We start from the raw sequence: 23,733 nt of genomic DNA on the forward strand, positions 1-23,733 counted from the left end.
TGGGAATAGTACAGTGCTCTGCACACAGTAAGTGCTCAATAAACACAATTGAATGAATGAATAAAATTCAATCAACCCGGCCAGGAAGAATTGTTCCATTCAGAATCAGGTCCTTAGTAACTCCTCATCCTCTCCCTGTCTAATGGGTCAGAGTCAGGCAATGCAAACAAACTATGCAGGATAGTTTGTTCCCTATGGTGAATTATATGCACACATGCTTAGCCCTAAAAATTTTGGTTGCCTTTTGCTCTTTGTCTCTGTAGGTATGTATGTCTGGATACGTCTGAAGCCTGCATAATTAATAGAGTGTAAGCCTTATGTTCTAGGGTACTTTACTCTTCCTTAAATCTATGACTGAGCTTGGGGTGCTTCTCAAAATGCCTGGTGGCATATAAACAGATTTCTTCACTGCTCTTCTATCACAAACCCTGGGAGTCCAGCTTACATTAATAGTATGTTTTCATTGTATTTGTTAGGTGATTATTGCATGCTAGGTACTCTATTAAGCACTGGAGTAGAGATACAAGCAGCTCAGGTTGGACACAGTTTATGTCCCACATTATTTCCTCTTCTCCCACTCCCTTCAGTGTCACCCTGATTTGCTCTCTTTACTCACCTCCCCCATCTACCCCACAGTACTTTTGTACGCATCCATAATTTATTTATTTCTATTAATGTCTGCCTCCCCGTCTAGATTGCAAGCTTGTTGTGGCCAGGGGATGTGTGTATCAACTCTGTTATATTGTACTTTCCCAAGTGCTTAGAACAGGGCTTGGCACACAGTAAGGACTCGAAACATATGGTTGATTGGCTCAGAGTCTTAATTCCCATTTTACAGATGAGGTAACTGTACTTAGGTACCTGACCTGAGGTAAGTGAAGTGACCCCAGCACTTAGTATGATTATTATTATCCTGAGTTCCCCTTAGGTGGGAAGGAGATATACCAACTGCCTAGGCCCAATTTCTGCTAATTCAAAGACAGTCTCATGAATTACTGAATACTGGAACTACTAATGCTTGGAGATACCTAATGACAGTGTATTGATTTATTAAGAGCTCACTCTATGCCAAACACTGTGATAAGTGGTAGATAACCTCTGAGGTTCCACTCACCTTTTGAGACACAGTCCCATGAGCTAAATCCCTCCCTTCTGATCTATAGGGTGTTCTTTAGCCTTAGAGGCTCTTCAGTCATATTCTACAAGAACACATTTTGACTTCAGATGTGTTAGGAGTTTTCAGGTTGAGACAAATTAGTCTGATAAAAGTGGATTTTGTGCTCTAATATTGTTGAAGAAAATGTTCCGCCGTCTAACACGACAGACCTTGGAAAATCTTTGGAAGCGAGTAGCCTATTTGAAACCCTCCAGTCACCACCTTGTTCTGGGTTAATAAACAGGGTTGCTAGCCTTGCAGTTATGAAACAATCCTACTGAGGTTGGTATCAAGAAATTTCTTCAGATAACTAGGAACATGTATTTCGGCCTAGTAGAAAGACATGGGCTTGGGTGTCAGAGAATCTAGGTTCTAATTATCTGTTCACTTATCTGTTCTGTGGCCTGGGGCAAGTCCCTTAACTTCTCTGTGCCTCAGTTCCCTCATCTGCAAAATGGGAATTGAATATCTGTTCTCCTTCATCCTTAGACTGAGAGCCCCACGTGAGATCTGATTATCTTGTATCTACCTCAGCGCTTAGTACAGTACTTGGCATATAATAAGCACTTAGCAAAAACCACAGTTATAATTATTATTCAAAATCTGTTGGATTTTAATCCAATTCCAAATGATACTGAATACTCTCTTGGTAGATGGAACGAATCAGGCATAACCCTCATTTAACAAATTTATGTTCCTCAAAAATGTGTTTGCATCATTTATGGTTTTGTACATTTTTGCAATAGATTTCCATGTTATAAATTAGAATAGCTTCTAGAACCTCTGGAAAAGTAATAAGCAATTCCTTTATATGCAATATACTGCGATGACGAATGCCAACCTACTGCTTAATCTTTCTTAAAGAAATTCAAAGCTAAATATCCCCATTTCAAATAAATGGGGAATGGTAATGTGATCATGAGACTTGGCAGGAAACTGTAGCTGTTCGCTGTATGTATGGGAGAAGCAGCGTGGCTCAGGGGAAAGAGCAGGAGCTTGGGAGTCAGAGGTCATGGGTTCCAATCCTGGCTCTCCATCATGTCTGCTGTGTGACCTTGGGCAAGTCACTTAACTTCTCTGAGCCTCAGTTACCTCATCTGTAAAGTGGGGATTAAGACTGTGAGCCCTACATGATCACCTTGTATCCTCCCCAGCGCTTAGAACAGTGCTTCACACATAGTAAGTGCTTCACAAATGCCATCATTATTATTATTATTATGTGGAGGTTGTCTTTCGACTTTAGCAAAGAATTTCTTCAAATTAGGTTGAGCAGCAGCTCTCTTATCATATTAAATCTCCTCGTAGCATGCTAACCCTGGAACACCTCTGCACCGTTGGACTGACTTCATCAGGATTTTCTTCTTCAACGATATATATATATACATCAGTTTTTTATTCATTCATTCATTCATTCATTCATTCAATCGTATTTATTGAGTGCTTACTGTGTGCAGAGCACTGTACTAAGTGCTTGGGAAGTACAAGTTGGCAATCTATAGAGACAGTCCCTACTCAACAATGGGCTCACAGTCTAGAAGGGGGAGACAGACAACAAAACAAAACATGTGGACAGGTGTCGAGTCGTCAGAACAAAATACTTCTTATACTTTATGGTACTTTATGATATGATACTTTATGATACTTCTTAAGGACTTACTAGGTGCCAGTCACTGTACTGAGCATTTATTCATTCAATTGTGTTTATGGAGTGCTTACTGTGTGCACAGCACTGTACTAAGCGCTTGGGAAGTACAAGTCGGCAACAGATAGAGACGGTCCCTACCCAGCAACAGGCTCCCAGTCTGGGACAGATACAAGGTAGTCAAGTTGGAGACGGTCCCTGTCCCATATGGGCTCATATTCTTAATCCTCATTTTACAGATGAGGTAACTGAGGCACAGAGAAGTAAAGCAACTTGCCCAAAGTCACACAGTAGACAATGTCTTCTAACTCCCAGGCCCACACTCTGGCTACTTGGGAGAGTACAATATAACAGAATTAGTAGACATGCTACCTGCCTATGAAGAGCTCACCTTTTAAATACCAAGACTTTAAAGCAGCATGGTCAGTGGAAAGAGCCCGGGCTTGGGAATCAGAGGTCGTGGCTTCTAATCCCGGCTCCACCACTTGTCAGCTGTGTGACCTTGGGCAAGTCACTTCACTTCTCCGGGCCTCAGTTCCCTCATCTGTAAAATGGGCATTAAGACGGTGAGCCCCACGTGGGACAATCTGATTACCTTGTATCCCCCCCAGTGCTTAGAACAGTGCTTTGCAACAGAGTAAGCACTTAACAAATACCACTATTATCATTATTATTGGCTGGTGGCAGAGAAACCATAGCCTCTTCATCTGGTTTGATATCTTGGAATTATGCTTTGGATCATCCATGTCGAGATCCTCTTTTGACAGCAACCCCTCCAAAGGGAATGCCAGTTTCTCCATCAACATCTGTAACATCCATTTCTTTCAAGTTATCTGCTAATGGACCTTTTCAACATTTTGAAAATCTGACTCCAATTAATCCATCAATCATATTCACTGAATGCTTACTGAGTACAGGGCACTCTACTAAGAGTGCAATATAACAGTATAACAGACACCTTCCCTGCCCACAGTTAATTTACAGTCTATAATTAACATTTGATATCAATTGCTTAATCTTAGCCCTGGAGGGCCAGAAACAGAAAGGGGTTAATGTTCCTGCAGCATAATAATAATAATGATGATGGCATTTGTTAAGCGCTTACTATGTGCCAAGCACTGTTCTAAGCACTGGGGGATACAAGGTAATCAGGTTGTCCTACATGGGGCTCACAGTCTTAACCCCCATTTTCCAGATGAGGGAACTGAGGCACGGAGAAATTAAGTGACTTACCCAAAGTCACACAGCTGACAAGTGACAGAGCTGGGATTAGAACCCAAGACCTGATTCCCAAGTCCATGCTCTTTCGTCTGAGCCACGCTGTTTCTCCATGCTCATATTTGTGTAGCAAGGTATCAAACAATCCAGGTTGTGTCTCTCGAGGAATTGTATCCTGGGGTTGTGGTGGTGATTGAGGATATATTTTCGATTCATCGGAGAAAGGTCTATCTTTAGAAGACTAGCAGAGCCATTTTCTCTATTTCAGAAATGAAATAATTTGGATAAACATGTAGGGGTGACTACAGATTTCAAAATTAGCCTTAAAAGGTGTCTCACAGAACTGAATAAGCTCTTAATTTGAAAATGACACCCAGAGCACCATATGCCGTGTATCTTTATGCCTGTCTCTTTAAATCTGTAGCAGCTGGGATAGATGAGATGTTATTTAAAGGATTTTGAGAGACGGGAATTCCCCTTGTGAGGAGAAGCTGTCACTTTCTGCCAGGTTAATTGGTTCCTCTATTTGACAGCTATCAAAATTACTTTTGGAGTGTTGGAATACTGAGAATTTAAGAGTCAATATGAGGAAAGTGTAATATTAAGATCACCACCTTTCTTGACAATGAGAAAAGGTGGCTAATTAAGACTGCCATGGCATTTTTGTGTATGAAACCTAATTCAAATGATTTCTAATAAAGTTCATGCAATGCAGTCCTATAAGGTTATCTTGTAATACGCTCTATTTAGAGAGTCATCCTCGACTCCGCTCTCTCGTTCACCCCTCACATCCAATCTGTGACCAAAACCTGCCAGTCTCACCTCTGCAACATTGCCAAGATCCGCTCTTTCCTCTCCATCCAAAGTGCTACCTTGATGGTTCAATCTCTCATTTTATCCCGACCGGATTACTGCATCAGCCTCCTCCCTGATCTCCCATCCTCCTGTCTCTCCCCACTTCAGTCTATACTTCACTCTGCTGCCCAGATCATCTTTGTGCAGAAATGCTCTGGGCATGTTACTCCCCTCCTCAAAAATCTCCAGTGGCTTCCTGTCAATCTATGCATCAAGAAAAACTCCTCACTCTCGGCTTCAAGGCTGTCCATCACCTTGCCCCCTCCTACCTCACCTCCCTTCTCTCCTTCTACAGACCAGCCCGCACCCTCCGCTCCTCTGCCGCTAACCTCCTCATTGTACCTCGTTCTCGCCTGTCCCGCCATTGACCCCCGACCCATGTCCTCCCCCTGGCCTGGAATGCCCTCCCTCTGCACATCTGCCAAGCTAGCTCTCTTCCTCCCTTCAAAGTCCTACTGAGGGCTCACCTCCTCCAAGAGGCCTTCCCAGACTGAGCCCCCTTTTTCCTCTCCTCTTCTCCACCCCCCCACCCTATTTCCTTCCCCTCCCCACAGCACCTGTATATATATTTGTACAGATTTATTACTCTATTTATTTTACTTGTCCAAATTTACTATTCTATTTATTTTGTAAATTATGTGCATTTAGCTTTAATTATATTTATTCTGATCATTTGACACCTGTCCACATGTTTTGTTTTGCTGTCTGTCTCCCCCATCTAGACTGTGAGCCTGTTGTTGGGTAGGGACCCTCTCTATATGTCACCAACTTGTACTTCCCAAGCGCTTAGTACAGTGCTCTACACACAGTAAGTGCTCAATAAATATGATTGAATGAATGAATTTAGAGATTGGAAACAGATGAGCAGAAAAATGGAAGTTTTGAAACAGATTAGATTCAAAAATTATACCTGGATCAAGCTTCGCCTTTACTTCTTGTACTTCTAACATTATAATCCCGATGCACCAGGTAGCGGTGAGCTGCAGAGCCTGGAAAAATACAATAATCGTTTTTGTTTGAATATTCCAACTTTAGAACAGCATTCATATTTCCCAACAGTTTCTCTTTCCAAGCTCCATCTGTAGGCCAGAGCTAAATTGCATGCTTTGGTTAAGATGACTTTTCCATGCAAAATGGCAGGAAGCCGAGGCACTAGTTTTGATATTAGCATCCTCAGTTGTATATATGGAATACCCAGTGCTTTGCACATAGTAAGCGCTTAACAAATGCCATCATTACTATTATTATATTAAGCGCTTACTACCCACCAAATCCTGAATTTTCTAAGCCCTGGCTAAGTACAAAACCTTGGTTATGTCCTCCAAGGAGCTCACAGACTGGGAGAGAATAGACGTATAGAAGAATAAAAGAATAAAATCAACCGATCGTATTTCTTGATAATAACAATCACAATAATGATGATAATTATGGTAGTTGTGAAGCATTTATTATATGCCAAGCACTGTTCTAGTTGCTGGGGTAGACTCAAGGTAATAAAGTTAGACATAATCCCTGTTCCACACGGGGCTCACACTCATAATCCCCATTTTACAGATGTGGTTACTAAAGCCCAGAGAAGATAAGCGACTTGCCCAAGGTCACACAGCAGACAAGTGGCAGAGCCAGAATTAGAACCCAGATCCTTTTGACTCCCAGTCCCATGCTCTATTGAGCGCTTACTATGTGAGGAGCACTGTATTAAGCACTTGGGAGAGAGTATAATACCAAAGAACTGGCAGACATGTTCCCAGCCGATAATGAGTTTACAGTGTAGAGGAGGAGACAGACATAAATATGAATAATATGAACTAATAGCAATAAATTACCACACAGTGAAAGCAGTGAAAACTTCAGTGATTTAAATGAATAACATTAAAAAAGGTATGGAAAAACAATATCCTCTATTCTGCTATAACCACTATTTTCACGATGCATTTTGGCTACAACACTTGGTAAATAATGCTTGTTGGCCCCTTTATACTGTAAGTGTTTTGAACATCGGAATAATAATAATAATAATAATAATAATAATAATGATAATAATAATAATAACGTTGGCATTTGTTAAACACTTACTATGTGCCAAGCACTGTTCTCAGTGCTGGGATAGATTCTAGGTAATCAGGTTGTTCCACGTGGGACTCATAGTTTTAATCCCCATTTTACAGATGAGTGAACTGAGGCCCAGAGAAGTTAAGTGACTTGCCCAAGGTCACACAGCTGACAAGCGTCGGAGCCCGGATTAGAACCCATGACCTCTGACTCCCAATCCCATGTTATTTCCACTAAGTGATGCTGCTTTGATTTCAGATGTACTCTCCTAAGCTCTTACCACAGTGCTCTGTACTTAGTACAAGACTCCACACTTGGTTGGAGTTCGATAAATACCACTGATGGCTGTGCAATTTGGAAAGACACCTTCTTTCTCTAGAAGACTCCAGAAGGTCACCATTCTGAACAAGAAGGTCCTTGCTGCCATCCGCTAAGAATGGGCATGGCATTTGGAAGGCAGCTGATGCAGGAATACAAGACTTTAGAAGGGATCCCTAGACAGAGGGCATCATGTGTTCAGTATTTAGTCCCCAAATGCATAATATCAAACCATTAATCACTTGCAGTAGAGCAAAGGCCCCAATTAAGTGCCCCGAGGGGTAACACCATTAATCGCTCGCCAATTGGAAGAAATACGATTGACTTTAACCTGCTGGCTAGGGTCCATAGGAAAGCTCTGACCCATATAATTGGTTTGGAATGTGTTCCATAAACTTTGAGGGTGGATCATAGAATGTCAAGCTCTGAGGAAGATTTTATTTAGTCAACCATGACCGGTAACCTCCTTATTCTCTGCAGTTGATGTCAGAGATACAGTGGTTTTATAAACACGAGTGGTTATTTTTTTCCCTGAATCTGACAAACTGTCCTTGGGACCAGATGGACCTGAAAAATTTCACTTCACTTGCCTGTATTCTATTTTATCTACTCTTTCGGTAAAATCATGAAATTTGTAGTCCCTGCTTTCCATCTGTCATCTAAGCTAGTCCAAGGATAATAATCATGTTTAGCGTCTTTCAGTTCAGGGCAACTTTCTGGCAGAAATGGAATGATTAATAGTGGAATATATATTGAAAGCCTGAATGCTTCCTTCTATCTCTGTTTTTGCATTGCTGTCCCTGTTACCATAAGCTGATAGCAAATTGGTATCCAGGGGCGTACTGTTCAAAGTATTTTTGGACTAATGTTCAGCACATTAGGACAATAGAAAGCAGCATGGATTAGTGGCTAGAGCATGGGCCAGGAGTCAGAATGTCATGGGTTCTAATCCTGGCTCCACCACTTGTCTGCTGTGTGGCTTTGAGCAAGTCACTTTACTTCTCTGTCCCTCAGTTACCTCATCTGTAAAATGGGGATTGTGACTGTGAGCCCCACAGGAACAGTGACTATTTCCAACCTGCTTAACTTGTAACCACCCTAGTGCTTAGTACAGTGCCTGGCATATAGTGAGCACTTAACAAATACCATAATTATTATTCTCATTATTAGTTCAGGACTAATGTTCTAGACAGTAAGTTCAATGTGGGCAGGGAATATATCTGTTTATTGCTGTATTGTACTCTCCCAAGTGCTTAGTACAGTGCTCTTTACACAGTAGGCACTCCATAAATATGATTGAATGAATGAATGAAAATCAGGCAGAGCTGGTGAGGTGAGATGGCTGGCTATATCGTTCATTCAATTGTATTTATTGAGCCCTTACTGTGTGCAAAGCACTGTATTAAGTGCTTGGAAAGTACAATTTGGCTATAAATAGAGACAATTCCTCCCCAACAAAGGGCTTGGTGGGTCAATGCTTCCAGCCCAGTGTCACCATTGGCACTTTCTCCTTGGAAGTAACAGATGCACGTTGCACTGTTTGTGTTAGACTGGAAATACAGGGTAACGTTATGATGTCATGGGCAACATTCTGTGGAAATCAACAGAACCTAGATCAGGGGTCAGCAACCCTTTAGTGCATCACAAACAAACTAATACCTCTGAGCAGTTGGGGTGCAAAGAGCCAAGCTTACCGCGGAAGCAGCTCACTTCATTGTGACTACGAGGGTTTGGAATGGCCCGCCTATTTCCCTCCATGGACATGCCAGTTTTCAATATCCTGCCCCTTGCCCTTCACCCCTGCTTGATAGTCATGTCTGGTCCCGAACAGAGCTAGAGATGGCTCCCGGGCCTCTAGACTGTAAGCTTGTTGTAGTCAGGGCATGTGTCTGTTTTACTGTTAGGCTGTACTCTTCAAACACTTAGTACAGATCTCTGTACACAGTAAGCTCTCAAAAATGATGATTGTCTGACTGACTGACAAGCCACAGGCTGCATACCCCTGACCTAGAGTGTGTCCTAACATTTCCCCTTGATCTTGCACAAGAGTCAGTATATTCCCCTCGCCGATCCCTGTAAACAGGAACATTGATTCTGCGCTGCAGGGAGGAAGCAGAGGGTGACCAGAAATGTTAAATAAAGTCATCTACTGCCATATCAAGTACATGATAGGGGACAGACTAGCTGAAAAAATCAACTGTCTGGTGTAAATCCAGACGAATGACCACCCTACCTAAAGGACAAAAAGTAGGGACACAGATGAATCAGTCCAGAGCAAGAGCTTCTGGGAAAACAGCCATTGCTTCTCCCCTCACTTATGCACTTATATGGTGAGGCTTTTCTGCTCCCTCCTGCCACTGCCCAGCCGTGCCCAATGTTTATCATGTCGGGATGCCATTGTTCAACGTTTCCTCCTCTGGAAAGGTTGTAAGGCTCGTCACCAGTAATTTATCTCATGGTTTATCTCCCCCACTAAATTGTAAGCTCCTTGAGAGCAAGGATTGTGTCTACAATAACTGTCGAGAGCTTACTATGTGTCAAGCAGCGTGGCTCAGTGGAAAGATCATGGGCTTTGTAGTAGGAGGTCAAGAGTTCAAACCCCAGCTCTGCCAGTTGTCAGCTGTGTGACTTTGGGCAAGTCACTTCACTTCTCTGTTCCTTCATCTGTCAAAATGGGGATGAAGACTGTGAGCCCCCCGTGGGACAACCTGATCACCTTGTAACCTCCCCAGCACTTAAAACAGTGCTTTGCACATAGTAAGCGCTTAATAAATGCCATTATTATTATTGTTATATTATTAAGCACTGTTCTAAGTGCTAGGGATGACACAAGATATTCAGGTTAGAGACAGTTCCTGTCCCACACAGCGCTCACAATCTAAGTAGGAGGCGGGGCAGATATTGGATCCCCAGTTTACAGACGAGGTAACTGAGGTACAGAGAAGTGAAGTGATTTGCCCAGAGTCACACAGCAGGAACATGGTGGAGCTCACATTAGAACCCAGTCCTCTGAACGCAGGCCTGTGCCTTTCCACTAAGCCTCCCTGCTCCTCTTATTTATTCCATTCTACCCTCCCAAGTACTTAATAGAGTGCTCTGCACAAAATAAGGACTCAATAAATACCATTGCTTGACTCTTTTCCCTATCAAAGACACAGGTCAAAGTTTGTCTTTGGAGTCTGCTTCTTTTGATTTTTAGGAGGAACAAATTTAAAATTTTTTTGGTTAGCTTTGAAGGCCTTTTTATGGGTGTTGTTGAGAATTTGTGGAAGCTGTTTAAATGCTCATAGCACTGGATTTTAAAAAGCTTGAATAGACCAATGCATAATATAAAACAACTGTTACAGCCCTGAATTGCTACTCTGCCTTGATTCTGAGCACCCCACCTTCCTGCTTGCTTGAGAATAGATGCTGAAACTATGGGAATCTCAGATAATCCAAATCCTCCTTTGTGACTTGATTTTAACTGGCTTCCTCACTCAACCAGTCCCGTGGCACTTGTGACCCAGCAAAAACCAGTGATTTGTGGGTTTCTTTGTGTTTTTTTTCCCTTTGGCAGTCAATCAATCAGTGGTATTTACTAAGCCTTACTGTGTGCAGACCACTGTACTGAATATTTGGGGGAGAATAATGCAATAGGTAGACATGATCCCTGCTCTAAAGAAATTTATAGTTTTGTGGGAGGACAGAGATTAAAATAAATTAAGAGAGTGGAAGCAGCAGGGTTTAAGGATGCCGTGGGGGTGGGGTGAGGGACTATCTCTCTTTATTGCTGTATTGCACATTCCGAAGTACTTAGTACATGCTTTGCATACAGTAAGGGCTTAATAAATACGATTGAATGAATAAAAGCACTTTAAGGGCACAAACCAAAATTCATAGGTGATAGTCCAAATGTAGAAGAGGATAAAGGACAGTGACCCGGCCAGAGATCAAGCAAGAGTGTCAGAAGAATGTGAAAGGAGAGACACAAGGATAGTGCATAATCAATCAGTCCAGCAGGAGAATTTACTGAGCATCTATTTTTTTTTATAGTATTTGTTAAGGGCTAACTGTGTGTTAGGTATTAGACTAAGCATTGGGGTAGATACAAGCTAATCAGGTTGGATGTAGTCCATGTCCCAAAGGAGATTCATAGTTTTCATCCCCATTTTACAGATGAGGTAATTGAGGCACAGAGAAGTGAAGTGACTTCCCCAAGGACACACAGCAGACAAATGGCAGAGTCAGGATTCGAAGGTCTGTCCTTCTGGCTCCCTGACCCATCTGCTATCCACACTAGGCCACGCTTCTTCTCTGTTTTGTGCAGTGTACCCTATCAAGTGCTTGGGAGCATACAATACAATTAGTAGACAAGATTCCTGCCCTCAAGGAGCTTCCAGATGGATCACCATTTCTGGGTTATTGTTACAGAGTATGATTCTGTTTCCTATTTTGTTACTGTTACCTGTAGTTAGGGTGGCTTCACAACAGATACAGTGTGATTCCTTCCCAGACCAAGCCCTCTTTTTCCTCTCCTCCTCCCCATCCCCCCCACCTTACCTCCTTCCCCTCCCCACAGCACTTGTATATATTTGTACTGATTTATTACTCTATTTATTTTACTTGTACATATTTATTCTATTTATTTTGTTAATGATCAATCAATCAATGGTATTTATTGAGCACTTCCTGTGTGCAGAGCACTGTACTAAGCGCTTGGGAAGTACAAGTTGGCAACATATAGAGACGGTCCCTGCCCAACAGTGGGCTCACAGTCTAGAAGGGGGAGACAGAGAACAAAACCAAACATATTAACAAAATAAAATAAATAGAATAGATATGTACAAGTAAAATAAATAGAGTAATAAATACATACAAACATATATACATATATACAGGGAAGGGAAGGAGGTAAGGCAGGGGGATGGAGGGGGGGAGCGGGAGAGGAAGGAGGGGGCTCAGTCTGGGAAGGCCTGCTGGAGGAGGTGAGCTCTCAGTAGGGCCTTGAAGGGAGGAAGAGAGTGATGTGCATATAGGTTTAATTCTATTTGTTCTGACGATTTTGACCCCTGTCTCCATCTTTTGTTTTGTTGTCTGTCTCCCCCTTCTAGACTGGGAGCCCGTTGTTGGGTAGGGATCATCTCTATATGTTGCCAACATGTACTTCCCAAGTGCTTAGTACGGTGCTCTGCACACAGTAAGCACTCAATAAATATGATTGAATGAATGAATGAATGAACAGCACTCCAATAGGGAAAACTTTCAAATTCATCTGAGAAATGAAATCATTCCATTTCAGACTTGAAATGAAGAAGGGAGAAAATAACTGTACCAGAACCTCACTGCTAAGGAGCCCTTTGGAGAAGAGCTGCTCTTTGGCAAGATTTTTCGCATGGCGGGGTTTGTGAGGTGCAGACTGATGCATAATCTGAATCTTCTTCGGCCACATATTGAGTCCTCGATCCCCTCACTGATTCTGAACATCATTATCATATATGCGTGTCTTCTTGGACGAGTTTCTAGAACGCAGCCAGCAGCATGGAGGGATGTTTGCATTATTGGCTCCAAGACCTTTGATGATGCTGCCAACCTGTTGAGCTGAAGACTTTTCCAGAGTATCAGGACCAAATTAGAACATAAGCTTCCAAATTCCTTCTCGGAACTCAAGGACGGTGGCAAATTTTGAGCAGCGCTATCTCCAATTACCTCGAGGTTTTTCTTACCTCTTTTTTTCCAGTTCTAGAAGAGGGATTGAAGTTGTTGTCTGTACTCATTTTTAAAGCTGATCATTAGGAATCCTTTTTTGCTTAGTCAAGCTTTTAGTGAAAAATTTCTCTCTACATGAAGCCACGAACCTGACACGGTTAACATAGTAAAATATGTACATTTAATAGGTGATTGTTAATTGGATTTTCTAAAATTAAGCACGGCATCCATTTGTCATTAGAACAAAAAATGGTTGGCTTTCAGAAGTAGCACTGTCACCCCAAAAAGGCCCCAAAGATATGAATAATAGCAGCCCACAAACATATTGATGATAACAAGCATGCAAAATGTTGTGTAAAAAAATTTGACAAGCATGAATGGTGACTGATGATGATCAGAATTTTTAAAATTTATGATCATTGCAACATCAAAAAGTAATTATGAATAATAAAAACCTGTTACAATAATTAGCTATAATGAATGCAGGGAACAAGCTAAATCAGCTGGAACAATTTAAGGCAATAGCACACAATTTGCATTTTGTGCTATGTCAGATCATTTTATCATTAGGGAGGAAACTGCAAAGTCAAAACCTACACATCACACAATTCCTGGCTTGTGGAAGTTGTAATTTATGGGGAAAATACTGCAAAGAAATACATTCGTGGGACTAAAATACAGCTTTTTAATGAACGTAAGAGATGTTTCATTTCATTCATTCATTCAATTGTATTTATTGAGCGCTTACTGTGTGCAGAGCTCTGTACTAAGCACCTGGGAAGTACAAGTTAGCAACGTATAGAGACAGTCCCTACCCAACAATGTCTAGAAGGGGGCTCACATCTCTCCTTATGTATCAATGCTCTCTGCCCCTTTGTATTTTTAGATTGTGAGGCCCCCAAAGGACAGGGCCCTTGTCTAATTCTCATTTGCATATTCTTTCCTACCACTTAGGGCAACACCCTTCATACAGTAAATGCCTAATAAATACTATTAATACTACTATTTCTAACATTGGTTTCACCTCTCAAACACAGCACGGGTAAGTGGGAGACACACGTGTGTGTATGTGTGTGTGTATGTGTGTGTGTTGATGTGTGTTGGTGGTGTTACTTTACTAATGCTCAAGTCTGCAGTCAGATGGGAGACTTCTGGAATTACGGTAGTGTGCTCAGCTTTCGGTTTATAAGACACATTCCAGCAGTGATCCGTGAATGGCAAGAGGATAGAGTTACAACACATTTGACTCTCACTGTTGGAGAAGAGTTGTCACTCTCAGTTAGACTGGCATCAGCGGCCTTCCCGCACCCTTTTTCATTCCCGTAGATGTTTCTGGGAAGTGATGATTTATCAGCCCTTGGATGGTGGAGGCATCGTCTTTGGGGGCAGTCCCCAGATTTAGTTGGTGTGATGGTGACCGAAAGCTTCATTTACTCTCTGCTGTTCCAGCAAAAGCCAAACTAAATTCCAAACCAGTGGCCCAGATGACTTGCTGGCCCCAGATGACAGTGAGGTGGAAGGCTGGCTCAGGCATTACAGTTTAAAAACAAATGAAACAACAACGAACCTTAAAGTTTTTTAGGTTTCTCTTAACGGGTGAAAAATGTCTTTTGGGCACAATAGACCTGAGCCCATGTTGGCCTGACTGCTCTGTTTTCTCACTACAGCTTAGTCACATTTCTTTCCTGTCCTGAATCCTCCTTATCCCCAATTCCCACACTACCATTCCCTTTCTCTGCCGGTCTTATGCTCAGAGTTATCAAGTGAATGTACAGGCAGCTGGAAACTTCCTCTTGTTTATGAATTTGGCCAGTGGTATGATCGCTGGAACATGCATTTCAATTATTGATTGCGATTCTTTCTAACCTTCTTTAGTCAGACAGTTCAGTGTCCTTGAGACCTAGATCAGTTGTTTTTTCATTAGCTGTTGCCCTTTGTTTTTTCTGGGTGAAACACATTTCACTGCTCTTAAGGATGATAAGGACAGTAGGATATTAGACTTTATATGAAGATTCCCAGGGAGGCGGTTTTAAAATTCTTCTTTGGATGACACTCTGGCTGACACATCCGGCACCCCGATCAAGTCTAAGCTTATCCCACTTGAAAAAAGAAACACACTCATTCTATTTTTCTCAAAGAAGGGCTGTTTCACTTCTCTATTAAAAATCAATTATGAGCCTTCCAAAAAACCCAAATTTCAATAACTTGAGTGGAGATGCAGTAGATTTAGGTTTGACTTGATTTTATACAATTTAGGGACAGATGTGCTTTGGGAAAGGTAATTAAAGGACATCACTCTTGGGCCACGTGTTTAAGTCACACATCGATGAGATGGAAGGGAATGAAAGCATTCACATTCTAGTCCTTTTATAGACTTTTCTATGATGGCCATGGCCGTACAGTGTGTCACCTTTCATTTATTATCATTTTGAATGCATGCTGCTCTCATTTACAATCAAGTTGGTCATCCATATAAGTTATCATAATGGAAAGGGGTCAGGAAGGGAACAACAAAAATGAGGGTCTATAAAAGACTGATTACCACATCCCTGTGGATGGAAACAAATTACATGGAGCTCCAATGTCAGGAAGAAATTTTGGCTACTTATATGTCCCAGATTATAACATAATACATTACATGCCCCTAATTATAGCATCTGTGTTTACAAATTCTATATTATGGTTAAGATAACAGTTCCATTTACTCTACTTTAGGCCCACTACATCCAGCATGATAAACAGAGTGGATTTCAGATAAGAAGCACTGTGGTTTCCCTCTTAGTACCCTAAGTTGTTGATATACACCCAGCTTTCTGGGGAGGGAAGTAACAGAGTCAGAGGTTTATCCGTACTAGGCAAATGCTAATGGCTGGTTGGAAAAGAGCCCTATGGATTCTGTATCTGTGCTGACAGCATCTGTCTCGTTAGTCACCCAGTGATAAAGGAACTAGTTACGAGGTCCATACTGACCCATCAGGATATTTGGAAAATCCATGGGTAATGATGCCCCCATGGGCCAGTGGGGACCAACGTGGGACAGGACAGGTGCATCAGGCTCTGAGCTTGGGTCTTAGAGCCAGCAGGAGCTAAATAAGAGTATCATAATGCATGGAAGAAGAGGAAATTCATTGGCTCCTCAAATCCTTACCTCCTTGATCCCAAGCATGAAAACCAGGATTCTCCCAGAAGTAGCCAATCTGGCCATGTTTGTCGCTGATAATTTTTATCCCAGGTCATGATGGGTGGACTGAAAAATGATTCATTGTGCTCCTGTTGACAGGACATATTGGTCATGAGATGGTACTCTCTTGTGGTGTCTACTGATAGGCCCAGGGGCTGCACCAACCTCTCTTCCCTTCTTCTTCACTCCCTTCCTATCCCTGCCCAAACTGTAAGCTCTTCTCTAGACTGTAAGTTTCTTAGGGGCAGGGATGGTTTACTCCAAATCTGTGGTACTGTACTCTCCCAAGCACTTAGAACAATGCTTTGTATACAATAAAGGCTCAATAAGTACCATTGGTTATTTGATTAATTGATGGATTGATTGCCTGCCTAGGTTCTAGGGACTACCTTGAAGCCTCCCAGGGCAGTAGAGAGGCAAGGGGGACAAGATTGGAAAAGACAGAAATACCAGCAATCTGTCAAGATTGTCAAGAAGTCTAGAACAAGGTTAAGGATAAGTAAATGTTGGCGAGGTATTGATTTCACAGTATTAGAAAGAGAAAGTCATCTCCTTGAGGACAGTGATCATGTCTACCCACTCTGTTATATTGTACTCTACTCTGGGTTCTAATCCCGGCTCTGCCACATGTCTGCTGTGTGACCTTGGGCAAGTCACTTAAATTCTCTGTGCCTCAGTACCCTCATCTGTAAAATGGGGATTAAGAGTGTGAGCTCCATGTGGGAGAGGGACTGTGTCCAACCTGATTAAGTTGTGTCTACCCCAGAGCTTAGAACAGTGCTTGACACATATTAAGCACTTAAGAAGTACCATAATTATTATTATCACACTCCCCAACACTTAGTACTGTGCTCCGTGCACAGTAAGCACTAACGGAGACTGTTGATGCTGGATAAATACCATTGACTGACGGATAAGGATAATTTCTCTAAGATCCCACTGTAAACACAAGCTGGAATGGAATTCAGTGCCCCTAAAACAATAAGCATTTGGCCATTTCAGTTTCTTTGCTATGAGGGGTGAAGGAATTGAGAAAGACATGATGGTTTTCCCATACACTCAGAAGATTGTGTCAAAAGTCTTCAGTTGAGGGGATCACTGGTTACAAAGTGTTAGATTTTGGGTTTTTTTTTTATTTCTGCAAACAGATTTTGTGATTCTATCCATTTAGAGTCTGGAATTTCAACTGAGAAAAGTGCAACCTATCCCATTCAGTGCCTGACTAAGAAGAGCTCAGTCCCCTTCACCGTGATCCAGTGATGCAGATGGCTTCCCAAAGTTTGCTCTTAGATGTCTAATTTTGCGGAAGATGCATAACCTCTCAATTGGCTAGAGAGGTCCCTGTTGGCAGAAACGTTCTCTCCCGGGGTCCTGCTTTCAGCAAGAATGACTTTGAAAGTATTTGCAGTCATGAAACATGGCTCAACTCTCTTAGCTTCTCAAGGAGCACATTATTCAGTGATGCTTAGAGCCAAAGTTTTCCCCCGTTGGGGCCATGACTCACCTCACACACATCTCAGGATGTATGAGAAAACACCAGAGGCGCAATAGACTTATCGAATGCACTACTTTAATATTCTAATCTCACCCAGGAGAAGGAGTCGCTGCATCCGTTCACTACTTTTAGTAAGGTCTAGGGAAGAATCTGTCAGTTTCAGCTTCAGAACTCTGTGGAAGAATGCTGTTGTTTGAGCCCAGCTTTTGGTGATGAAAGATGGGTGGATGTAAAACAAAACCCCTACATTGGATCTGTAGTAGCTTCAATTGTATTTATTAAGCATCTACTTTGTGCAGAGCATTGTACTAAGCAGTGGGGAAAAATTATATGGGTGAAAGTTAAATAAGGTCCCTGGTCCTTAAGGAGGCTCATGTTCTAAGGCCTAGGTGGGGGGAGAAAGGACGGGCAGCAGACAAATAAGGAAGGATGAAACAACACACAAAACAATATAAAATGAAGGACAAGGAACAGTGAAAGAGTGCCTGGAAGAGCAGAGTGTCAGGTTCCCCGTAAAGTACAAAACCCACTAACACAGTGAAAACCGTTCAAAACCAACATCAGTAAAATCGAAGCATGAAAAAACATGTACAAAATGAAATAAATGCTGGGAAATGAGTGCACTTTAGTGGAAAAAGCACTGGCTCAGGGGCAGAAGGCACGGATTCTAATCCCAGTTCCATCACTTGCCTGTTCTGTTACCTTGGGAGAGTCACCTAACCTCAGTGTCTCAGTTCCCTCATCTGTAAAAATGGGGGTTGAAAATCTGTTCTCCCTCCTTCTTAGACTGCACGGCCCATATGAGATAGGTACCCTGACCAATCTGATTAACTTTTATCTACCCTGGTTCTTAGCATACAGTGAGCACTTAAATACTGTTATTATTATTATTATCATTATTCTGAGGTGAATTATCTTCTTCTTAGTGGTTGGCGGGGGTGGGGGTGGGGGAGCAGGGCTAGAGGCATCCAGTCAGGGATCCTACATATTCCTCCGGAGGAGTTGGTATGTGAGGAAGAATCCCATGAAGTGGATGGTCCTGCCTGGAGGGGTGGCTCTGAATGCGAGGCGGTTGGAATGTGCTAAGGGTAGAGGTGAGTAGCCATCCCATTGCCTATTTACCTAGCTTCAGAGGTGCTGGGAGCCATAGAGTCTCAGGAAGGGTTACAGGAGGCTCTTCTCTATGCTAGTGTGCTCCCAAGCAAGAACAGAGAAGCAGCGTAGCTCGGTAGAAAGAGCCCGGGCTTTGGGAGGTCAGGGGTTCAAATCCCGCCTCCGCCAATTGTCAGCTGTGTGACTTTGGGCAAGTCACTTAACTTCTCTGTGCCTCAGTTACCTCATCTGTAAAATGGGGATTAAGACTGTGAGCCCCCCGTGGGAAAACCTGATCACCTTGTAACCTCCCCAGTGCTTAGAACAGTGCTTTGCACATAGTAAGTGCTTAATAAATGCCATTATTATTAACCAAGCTTATTGTTCGAAGCCTCTGTCTTCAGTATCATTGTCTCTGAAGCTAACTTCAGTCCCTCTGGAACCATGTCAACTCTTCCTCCTGGTCTGAAAACTCCCCTTCCCAGGGACAGTGATTGACAGGATGCTGGCACTTTCCCATCCCCTGCTGACCTGGAACATCCTGGATCCTGTTTCTCGGTCTTAACCCGGCTCACGGAGCTGCGGTAATGGCTGTGCTGACAGTCTCTTCAGGATGAGGGAGCAGGGCCACACAGCCTTGGAAATCCCCAGGGCCTACCTGCAGCCATCAGCACCACTGGCCGAAGTGTCTTTCTGCTGACCCTGACTGAGCAATCGACACAGCTGCACAGTGACTGAAATGATTCCAGGACTGTGGAGAATTTTTTTTTTTTGTATGACGTTCCAGAAGTCTAGTATTCAGCAGAAATCAGCATATGGAAGAAATATAGCTGCTTAAACTTAACCCAGATAAGACTGAGGTGGTGTTGATAGGGAGGAAAATGTCTCTTATAGAAAATGAAAAGGAAAATAGCAGGAGGGTTGATTAATGGGGTGTATTTCTCTGGTGTAAGATAAAACCCAACCTCAAGGCATTACATGATTTATCACTGCATAACTTTGGGGTGGCCTTTCCCCACCACCACCCTGAAAGTGAACCTAGATCTTCTAGGCAAAGAGTTCATCAAGGCATCATCATTTTAGCCAGGCAGATTTTGGACAATGGTACCTTCTCCTGATGCAGGTGATTGGAAGACCACCATTCCACTTCACCGATTCATCCAGATGAAAGCCAAAACCAGGAGGCTCCTTATCTTATAGAGATAAGATAAGATATGGTACCTCAGTGGTAGTGTTATTCTCCACTTAGCCCAGCTTGTCCACACAGACTCTCTGGATGACGATGTGACTATGAAGTAAAATGAAAAGAAGTGACCAGAAAATGTTTTCTATCTCTTCTGGTTAATGGTCATTCTCACTAATGTCTGCCTAACTATAGCTTATCTATTTTAACTGTAACAAAAACTAAAGCTTAGCTCATCTTATTTTGTTTATTTTTTATTTTTTTGCAGGAGGTGTAGACTTCTCCAGCTGCCCAAAGAAAACAATCCTTGTAAGACTACCCTCGAAGGGAATGGTGAGGGTGGGAAGATTCTCTGTGGTGTTTCGGAAGAACATACTGCTCTATTCTCCAGAACTATTTTAGGGAACTCAAATAACAGCACAGTGTAGTGGATAGAACAACAGCCTGGGAGTTGGAAGGTCATGGGTTCTAATTACTGCTCTGCCACTTGTCTACTGTATGACCTTGAGCAAGTCACTTCACTTCTCTGTGCTCCAGTTACCTCATCTGTAAAATGGGAATTGAAATTGTGAGCTCTATGTGGTATGGGGCTGTATCCAACCTGATTTGCTTGTATCCACCCCAGCATTTATTAGAGTGCCTGGCACAGAGTAAGGACTTAATAAATACCATAATTATTTTTATTAGTTGTAGTAGTAGTATTTATTGAGCGCCTACTGCATGCAGAGTACTGTACTAAGCACTTGGGAGAGTAGTAGAGTAGTAGACCTGATCCCTGCCCTCCATTATCTTATTATCTAGCAGGAGAGACAGACACAAAAATAATTTATCGGTGATAGTGATGGAGCAACTAAAGGACCTTGGACCCAAGACTTTAGACTGAGAAACTCTTCAGAAGAATTGAGTCTAATGTTATGACTTGCATCGTGCCATTCACATTCTTCAATCTATGCAAAACTATGCAAAACTGGAAAAATACGGGGATGCATCACCAGAGCACAAGAGAAGTAGGTGTCAAATTCATTACTTTAGAAATAGATTCATTCCTCCCTTTCAGAGCACATCTGTCCTGGCTAATTGGAAAAGACTATGACCCGCTATCCTTTTTGGGTATGACAGCTCCATAATTTTCTGTATACCCTTCCCCTCCCTAAATTTGCATTGGGTTATTCTGCTGACATCCTGTGTATCTGGTATAGTACATTTGAAGATGCTCATTGACTTCCTAGAGCAGTTTTGCCAGTAAAATTTCAGGGGACACAATCCAATGAGCATTCTGTAAAACAAATCTAATCAAATTCATCCACTGGGATTCTTTCATCTACTGATCTTGAAATCTCATGGCAAAAATGAATCATGTTTTCTGGCACGATTTGGTCTCTTGCAAATCTATGGTTTTTTGCTGATAATTCTATTGCCCCCCTGAGATCTATGTATCGATACATGCTCCATAATTTTGACCAAATCAAATCAGAGTGGATAATAATGGCTTTTTAAAATTGATAGAGAACCTTTTCTTGTGGTATGTGTAGTTTCTCATTTTTCTGTCTTTTTCAAAAATTATTTTTATCTTCAGAATAAATGATCACTGTCAGTCAAACTGCACTATTTAGAGGCCCTAGAGTTTGCCCTCTAGGAACATACTTTCTAAGAAGAAATATCCTAGTAATTTTGTCAGTCTATATCCATATCCAGAATTGCATGGCAACCACTAAACAGGTGCGTTTACCCAATCGTTGAGTAATTATTGACATTTCAAATTTCTGTTCACTGCAAACATCTCTAGGCACCGACTGTTATCAAGATATCACACGCGCTTAGCCTGCCAATTGTATCCTTTGTACCAATTTACATAAGAGCCCTCAGCATGGAAAAATGTATTCTGTCAGATCACGACTGAAAGGTAATTTCAGAGATGCAGGGTTTATCCTTCTGCAGTCTGAAACTCCGCTAATTGAACTGACGCTGCTCTTCCTTATACCACGAATCAAGCAGCAGCAGACACTTGACGCACAAATGGCACGACTGTGCAAGCGACTTTCTAGAGGATGCTTCCATAGTAAGAAGATTCAAGCATACAAAAATGGCTAAATTTACATCCAAACGTGGTTTGTTTTCAATTATTTGAGGTTCCAGAGCAAATGCGGGCCAATGGAAACACCCAAGAACTCCATCAGGCAGCTTCAGTTGGTTTTAGTGGTTGATAAAATGGTCTCTGCCCCCACCAAAGTAATCAAATTCTTGTTGAAGCAACTCAACCCCAAAAACGGGGGCAATGGGATCATCCAAAATTTAAAGGCAGAGGAGAAAAAAACTGGGCATCAGCCAACAACGCACAGAAATCGCAAGGTCTCCCCTGCCTAGCTGTGAAATGATGGCGGTGGGGTGGTTCAAATCTCTAGGGGAGTAAATGTTTGAGAACTTTATAGGAATATGTTGGCTCATACCAAGGGTAAAATGTAAAGATTGGCTCACAGAGTAATGAGGGCTGGTGAGAGAAGGGGAGAACAGAGAGGAAGCAAGGGGTTCAAAGGCACCCGGGCCTTGGCCTCACTCTTGTCTCTGTCTTGCCATCAAGTTTCTGTTCATGCCCTTCCTCCATCCTAACTGGAACTCCTTCCCCCTCCACATCTAGCAGACCACTACTCTCCTGATGATGATGATGATACTAATAATAACAATAGTATTTGCAAAGCACTTTCGACTGTAAACTCATTATGGACAGGGGATGTACCCACTAATTCCATTGTATTGTACTCTACCAAGTGATTAATACAGTGCTCTGCACATAAACAGTGCTCAATAAATATGATTGATTGTGTGCTAAGTGTTGCATTAAGCACTGGGGAAGGCTCAAGATAATCAGGTTGGGCACAGTTCCTGCCCTGCATGAGATACACAGTCTAACTGGGAGAGAGAACAAGCATTTTATCCCTATTTTACAAAAGAGAAACTGATGTACAGAAAAGTAAGTGGTCTGACCAAGGTCACACAACAGGCAAGTGGCAGGGCCAGGATTAGATCTGAGATCTTCTGACTCCTAGCTCATGATTATCAGTCTTCAAAGGCCTACTAAAATTACTTTCCTCCAGGAAGCTTCTCTAACCAACCTCTCATCTCCTCATCGTAATTTCCACCTTGTTGCATCACCCAAGCACTCCACCCCTTCCCCTCACCACACTTACGTAAATAATTGATACTCTGTTGCTTTCTCTAGTTGTAATTTATTCTAAGTGGCCGTCGTCCCTTCTAAAATATAAATTTGAGGGTAGGGATCATGCACTACCCCTACAATAATTTCCCAAGTGTTTACTACAGTACTTTGATCACAGCACACACTCAAAAGATATGATGCATTCATATTCATTTTAAGGTCCTTCTGAAATAATCCCCTATCAATATCACACGTGGGTACTTAGAAAAAGGTTTGTCTTACAACTGTTTAGCTCTCGTTGTGGGCCGGGAAGGTGTCTGCTTATTGTCAAATCATACTCTCCCAAGTGGTTAGTACAGAGCTCTGCACACAATTAGCGCTCAACAAATACAACCAATACGTATCATTACAGAATAATTGGTAATATGAAGGGGCAGGTGGATTCATTATAGGAACTTCAGAGGATATTTACCCAGGTGTGAGAAAAATGATTGAAATGGGATTTATTGTTTCAGTTTCCTGAGAAACATTTCTTTCCCACTTTCAAACTTTAAGGTTATTGGTTGCATAAAAAGCCCTGAATTTAGCCTAAAGGATGGTGGAGAGAGAGAGGGAAAGAGGGATGAGGGATAGAAGAAGAGAGGAACCCAGAAGCAGAGCTTATGCTAGGTGCATTTCCACAGCGGCCTGAAATAAGGA

At 42.2% G+C, this 23,733-nt stretch overlaps 1 long non-coding RNA gene across 1 annotated transcript in view; it reads left to right on the top strand.

The window, feature by feature from the left end:
- LOC119933517 overlaps positions 1 to 22,085 on the top strand; it is a 34,399-nt gene extending 12,314 nt beyond the window's left edge. Inside the window, exons 3-5 of the long non-coding RNA XR_005452557.1 lie at positions 20,149 to 20,189; positions 20,682 to 20,887; positions 21,667 to 22,085. This is a non-coding gene — a long non-coding RNA (uncharacterized LOC119933517). The remainder of the gene's footprint in view (positions 1 to 20,148; positions 20,190 to 20,681; positions 20,888 to 21,666) is intronic.
- The last annotated feature ends 1,648 nt before the right edge of the window (positions 22,086 to 23,733 follow it).

Source organism: Tachyglossus aculeatus, chromosome 10 (assembly GCF_015852505.1).
Source record: "Tachyglossus aculeatus isolate mTacAcu1 chromosome 10, mTacAcu1.pri, whole genome shotgun sequence".
Classification (NCBI taxonomy): Eukaryota; Metazoa; Chordata; class Mammalia; order Monotremata; family Tachyglossidae; genus Tachyglossus; species Tachyglossus aculeatus.